This window comes from Palaemon carinicauda, chromosome 25 (assembly GCF_036898095.1).
Source record: "Palaemon carinicauda isolate YSFRI2023 chromosome 25, ASM3689809v2, whole genome shotgun sequence".
Taxonomy (NCBI): Eukaryota; Metazoa; Arthropoda; class Malacostraca; order Decapoda; family Palaemonidae; genus Palaemon; species Palaemon carinicauda.
The window spans coordinates 43,217,265-43,224,594 of record NC_090749.1 but is presented as its reverse complement, the minus strand read 5'-3'; positions in this window follow the sequence as shown (position 1 = coordinate 43,224,594).

Genomic DNA, 7,330 nt, shown 5'->3' with positions numbered 1-7,330 from the left:
ATATACAACTGAAAAATTAATTTGTGAAACCTCCATCAATTATCGAAACATTACGACCAAACGAGCAAACACCAATAATACATTCCTATTGCATCAGAGAAAACAAAACAACATCGTGTTTTACAAGTCACTCTGAGAGAGCGATCTACAGCCTCGGTCTATCCATCAACAAGGCGATTTCATGGAGTGCTTTATTAGACAACTGTTAGATTTACTTGAGCCCTTTATTTGTTAGCATTTCAACATTTCGCAATTGGATAATACACTGCCTGCATTAACAACCTGACAACTGGCCTCGAGTATTACTATAAAATAGTTACACACAGAGTACAGTGTTCCATCTGGATATAAAATAAGTTATTAGATACCCTTTCAAGGTATATCCATTTTCCCTTTCTATTTATTTTTGTAGCCTCCGGAATGAGAGGGTGCTAATTGTAAAAATATTTGCCAAAAATACACTAATCAAGACAGGCTAATGAAATTTTGAGGCATTATTAGCACTATAATAAGGCATATCCTCTGTAAGTTTTATCATCCTACAGGGAAAATAAAGGATTTTATGAATAAAAATGTGAAAATCGGAGCTAGCGACTTAAAAAGTTGTTTGGTGACCAGTGAGAAACTAATGTCTTGAATTGAAATTCGCTCTGTCATTATGTTTGTTTATCCATATGGAACAAGCAGACAAAGTTTTATCAAAATCGAACAGTAAATAAGCACACAGAAAGAAAAAAACGAGCATTAACTTTAGTGAAACCCCGGCTGGTGATGGAGGGATACCTAGAAATAAATATTCACCAAAAATTAAAATTTCGATTTAGGGAAAAAACCTTCTGTGTTTTTCTAGGTATTATGTCACTTAATGGCCTAAAACATCTAAATATTATATTACTTAAGGCATAAGAGCAGGACAAGAAAAGAAATACACCCCTCTCCCGAAAAAGAAAAAACGAGAAATTACGATTTTTGTCTGATGACGAAAATATTGGATATAAAATCATAGTCTCCCCTGAGCCCATTTTCTTTGATATCACTGATATGAGAAAACGTTTTTGAACAGTTTTAAAGGGGTAACCTATAAAAATTAGAAAATTACTAATGATATTTCGTATTTTTTCTATTAACATAAGGGGGGCGTTGATGACCAGGGGGGGCATTATAGAGGCTGGAGATGAATTCTACACATATCACGGCCTTCTGATAGGTAAAAGGAAGACTTTTAGCAAAGAAAAAAACAATTGGGAAAATTCACCCCCTCAACCCGGAGGCTAGCCTTATTTTGATTGCGTATATCACCGTCACTCAAAGAGTGGAGGGTGTCAGTCTGGGTGAGATAAATAATTGGGATATAAATCTCAACCAAGAGAGATGACTTTACTGCAAATATCGGGGTATACCTGTTCTATATGGATATGTATGTATGGTAATATAATTATATTCATATCACTGTGAGCGTGAATTGTGCGTATGCGTATGCACGCTTGTAAACATACATACATCCATACTGTACTCACACACATATACAGTAGCCAAACTCCAGACATAAGATGACATGTCTGAGGCCGTTACTTCAGGCCCCAGGCCTTGCAATGCATATAAAGATCGAACCATATAAAAAGAGAAATATAAATGAAAGAAACGGGTCAATCACTCTGAATGCATAGACTTAATTTAAGATAAACTCTAAAAAGAAACTTGGAAGCTCTGCTCAAGGAAAAATAATTATTCACATTCGTTTAGATTTCTAATGTTCCAGTGATTTGGTTATAGCCGGAATTAACTTCTACAATTCATTGTAATTTTGAGTATTATTGACGAAAAGGGCAGATTGTTATAATCAATGGTATTTATAATCCAGTACACTATGGTGGATGGTATGATAAAGGAAATCTTCTAGAAAAATTGGCCAGTATTATTGAAAATCTTATGCAACTTCCAGAAGCTAGAGGAATAAGGAATTCAATAGATAAATAAATAAGGATATTAAGCCAATCTTAAAGTGTACCTACACAACGGGGCCATGATATACGTCATAACTGAAGACCCTTTTCTTCTATCATCGGTTTTGTCAGAACGTTAGCACATTACACCTTAGTTAAGACAATAAAATGACTTGAATAATACATAACACACCAGTTAGGGCAAGAAAATTGACTGAACCTCACCAACTGGCCACCTGTTATTGATAAAAGGATAAAATTCCCTTTGAAACAGCAGTAAACGTTTGATTTTATCGTCTTTTAAACTAAGTTGATTTATCCTAACCTCAGCTCTTGCATCAGGTATTTCTCAAGTAAAAGATTAATCTTTGCGAACAAGACTGATTACTCCTTTGATTTTATGGAAAAAATGGGTAATCGGTCACCTCTTAAAGACGTCCCAAGGTAAAATTGTCTAATTAGATTCTGCTTGGAGGAATGCCAGTTGACGTTGGGAACAAAAAAGGAGGAAAGATTTTTTTTTTCTTTTCCCGACACTTGCGGTGGAAATTAAGTTTTTTCCTTTCATAATTATATCCCTCAGCTCAGAGTTAAGGGTTAAGATCTAGTTTGGATTTTTGTCCTTCCGGTAATTATGTGAACCTGAAAAGTAGGAATGGAAGAATTCTGATTGTTTTTTATTCTTGTCAGAATCTTATACAACTTGCAAGAGCGAAATGAACGATGGTGCTTGAGGGATATGTAGGGAATTTGAGACCTCAATTTTTTTTTACAAAAACTTAAGATGGGATTAATAAAATAATATAAAAGAGAAATATACAGGAAGGAAATGACCTCCATAAATCTTAAAATATTTTCTCAATAAACTATTTTTTTATTTCAAATTTTTATATCAATGAATGACTCGGTAATAATGAATAACCCCTATATTTTTCAATGAACTGTTTGCATTCAAAGCTACATTAACAATGAAAGGATCTTAGAGGCGAGGAGTTAGTGTGCTAAACATAAGGCTTTGAGATTTATTAGGGTTTGACTTCAGTCCCATAATTCACAATAAGCACAAACTTTAGGTAGATCTCAGTCAAGGTATTCACAAACCTCAGGTCTACCTCAATGCAAACAAAACAGCATCATATATATATCAACAAACAACAACAACAAAAACACCCTTTTCAAGTGCACTGCGGGATAAAAGCCTCAGGCAAGGCAATTATTTTCTAGGTTGGCCAGATTTCACTACCACGCCGGACTGTTGAGGATTGATGATGGTGGGATATTTTCGTCTAATAGCTTGTACCAACCGTGAGTCACACAATTGTACATAATTCCTTTTGTATATATTATGCTTGTATCTTCCCTCTTCCTTCGCACTAAAACGAACATGAAAATTCATGTCTGGTTTTCCTCTGTAACATTGTCATTTCCTCGAACATGTATTTTCCTGTTGCCTTGAGGTTTTGTATATAAAGGAGAGTGTTCCTTAATAGAGTACTCAGTTGATTGCATCCTGCCTTTGAGTCACAACCTTCTCCCTCCTTCGTCACAAGCTCACAGCAAACCGGTATAGTGCAGCTTTGCTGATCATGATGATAAGTATATAATATCTATCTATCTACAGTATATATATATATATATATATATATTCTACAGTATATATATATATATATATATATATACAGAGAGAGAGAGAGAGAGAGAGAGAGAGAGAGAGAGAGAGAGAGAGATGATTTTACCACATACAACCTGACATGATACCTTTAAATAATTTCCCATGTTAGCCAAAACAATATCAATCAATAAACAGAATATCTATTGGCCTCGAGAAAGCTTCCCCGTCTCCATGACACCGACCATAGTGGATGAAATGGGATGAATTCCTGGTAATGGTTTATAGCCACGTTGTGTGTTGGTTGCGTGACAATAATAGTAAGCTATAAAGAGTAATGAAGATTGTCAACCTTTTGCGAAAGTCTACGGATCACACACTTCCATTTTAACATGTTATCTAAGTTTTTAACATGTTATGCAAGTCTATGGACCAAGCTTTCCCCTTTTCATATGTTAATAGAAATTGTATAAAGTGCAAAGTTGATCTAGAATCACGATCATCTCCGATACTTAATGGGTTCTTCTAGAGCTTAATATCTACCAAATACTAAAATTTGGTGGAAATCGTGCATGAAGTTTTGATGTAATCCTGCCAACAAACAAACAAAAAAATAAATAAATGAATCAATAAACGCAGGTATTAATAATAATAATAATAATAATAATAATAATAACAGCAACAATTTATAATAATGATAATAATAATGATAATAATAATAATAATAATAATAATTATTATTATTATTATTATATAAATAAACAACAGCAGGGGAATGAATCTCCTTATTATTATTATTATTATTATTATTATTATTATTATTATTATTATTATTATTATTATCATTATTATTATTATTATGATTATTATTACTAAAATACCAGCCACTATATTCATAACACTCCAGCTACTGCTACATCTGCTATAAAATTCACTGATATTAGTCGCAATAAAAAAAAAATAATATTACCCACGATACCAGGAGTAAAATTCATTCCTAATAATAATCTCTATTTTGTAAAGAACAACAACAAATATCATCCAAACTTCATCAACCCTATCTTTTACGTTCAACGATCTAGGAGAAAATATATTACCCAACAACTTCCATAATAACTTTCATGACTAAAGCACCAAAACACATTGTTTGTGAAAGAAATTGGCCCAATGAGATGTAAACTATGAGCACTGAATGCGAAAACGAGACAGTAAATAGAGCAGATGTGATGAGAAACATTACCAGATGGTGGGCCAAGTTTTCCCCGCCGTGGGGCGTTCGTGTAACAGATGTAAACAAATGGATGTCGAAAGGCGGGAGGATAATACCTGCGTAAAGCGCTATGAAATGGATAGATGTTTGTATCCGGGCCGCTCAGAGTTGAAAAGATGGCAGCCACAGAAAAACTAGATAGGCTAAATAAAATCATGGCTTCACTAGTTGAGAAGGAATTTATTTTTAACCAAATTCATGACGGAAATAAGAGAAGAACGCTTTCGTTTGATTTGATTGATATTGGTCGGTCGTGTTTGGCAACATTTTTTTTTCCTCAGGGGTTGGGTATATGCATTCTGGGGAAGGCAGGTGGGTAACAATGCCCCATTTTCTTTGCAAATAAATGATCTCTTCACTGGAAAGAGAGAATCTTGTTTATCTTTTTAAAATAATCTATTCTGAGCCATCATTCTATTGGGATCGTACCCAGAATCCCAAACAAAGGCCTATCCATTCCCATTTTCCGGGGCGGTCTTTCTCCTCGCTCTAAACTGAGCGGAAGGGACGTAATTCCTGCTAATGGTCTTATCAACTGCATGCAGCAGACTGCAACACACAGCAATGAAACTATGGTGAGTTCAAAAGATCGTGGTTTTTCGGAGCGCATCTGCATAACGAATAAATCTCTATCTTCTCCTCCGCTTCTCTCAGACTGTCTCACGCTCACACCATTCAGTTAACTTTCTCGGTCTTTGTCCCAAGACAAACATGCGCCCTAAAGCGGGGTTTACACGGTCGAACCTGGTTGTCGAACCTAATTGTAAAACATTTCGAAGAGGAGGAGTCAGTCACAAATGCTCAAGGTATGTGGAGAATGAAGCCACGCCCACAAAAGTCAGACGAGAATGGACTTTCTTCAAACCGTTGGACAAACATGTTCGACAACCAAATACCCCGTTCACACGTTCGAGCATCACTTCCAACACTTGTCTGTCGAACCGTTCAACTGTGAAAACCCTCCTTTACACACATGTTCATGAGACTAAACTTTAAGAACCGGACACATTATTTTCCCCTTGCTATATATACATGCGTATCTTCTTTATGGGTCCATGTCTCATTTTATAGCTAGTTTTTATGCTCAGGATATAGATTAGGTTATCAATTACAACAGTTTGTAAAGTAATTTCTTCTGAATATATTTCTTCTATTCATTATTATTATTATTATTATTATTATTATTATTATTATTATTATTATTATTATCATTATTATTATTATTATTATCATTATTATTATTATTATTATTATTATTGTTGTTGTTGTTGTTGTTGTTATTATCATTATTATTATTAACATTACACGCTAATCTACAACCCTAATTGGAAAAGCCATACGATAAGAGACCAAGTGGTGTAACAGTTAAAATAGCCCAGCGAGGAAAGGAACTTGGGATATAAATAGAATACAAGAGAAGTAATGAAAAATGAAAATAAAACATTTTATGAACAGTAACAGCATTAAAACAAATCTTTCATATATAAACTATAAAAAGTTGAGAAAAAAAAACAAGAGGAAGAGCAATAAAATAGAATAGTGTGCCTGAGTGTACCCTCAAGCTAGAGAATTGTAATCCATTTGTTCATTAATATTATACTATATTGTCTCACGAGAAGTAAAAGTTTAAAGGTCACTCATGAATGGCAGAGGCAAGGGACAGTGTCCTAAAGACTGACTTTATACATATATCATCAGAGCCCAAATCCCCTATCCACCTAAGATAGGACCAGGGAAGGACAGGCAATGGGGGCTGATGACCAAGAAGGTAGATTCCTTCTAATAGACGGTCTTCAAACTAGTGAAAATATTTGCTCTGCTTTTTAAAACATATTTCATACACGTTTCTCTTTAAAGGTTTAAAGGTCACCCGTGACAATGCTCTAGAGACGGACCATATATGCATATGATCAGCAACAAAGGCCCTTCTCCACCCAAGCTAGAATCAAGGAGGGCCTGGGAATGACTGCTGAGGACTCAGCAGCTAGACCTATAGGCTCCCCTAAAACCAGTCCCCAATCCTTAGCTCAAAAGGATAGTGAGGTTGCAGCGACCAAAGGAACTAACGAGTTTGAGCGGTACTCAAACCCCCGTCTAATAATTACCAGTCTGGGACGTTACTACATCAGCCACCACAACCGTTTCCTTAAAATATATTGTTGTATAAATGCTTAAAAAAACGTAAAAATACCATTTACTCACAACAACAACAACAACAAATACAGCCGTTTCCAGTCCACTGCAGGACAAAGACGTTAAATATGTCTTTACTCATTTCGGGGGTTTGGCCAATTTTCATCACCTGGCTGACCACTGAAGTTTGGTGATGGCGGGATACTTTAGTCTGATTGCTCATAGCAAACCAACCTAGTATGGAGGGCCCAGACTGGTACAACCTTGCTGATCAAGGCGATGCACAAACCCTTGCACCACGTTGAGGAATCCCCACTAAGATGAAATATGGCAAAAATATCATTCTTTTTTCTAGAGAGTTTAGGTCCCAAAGTC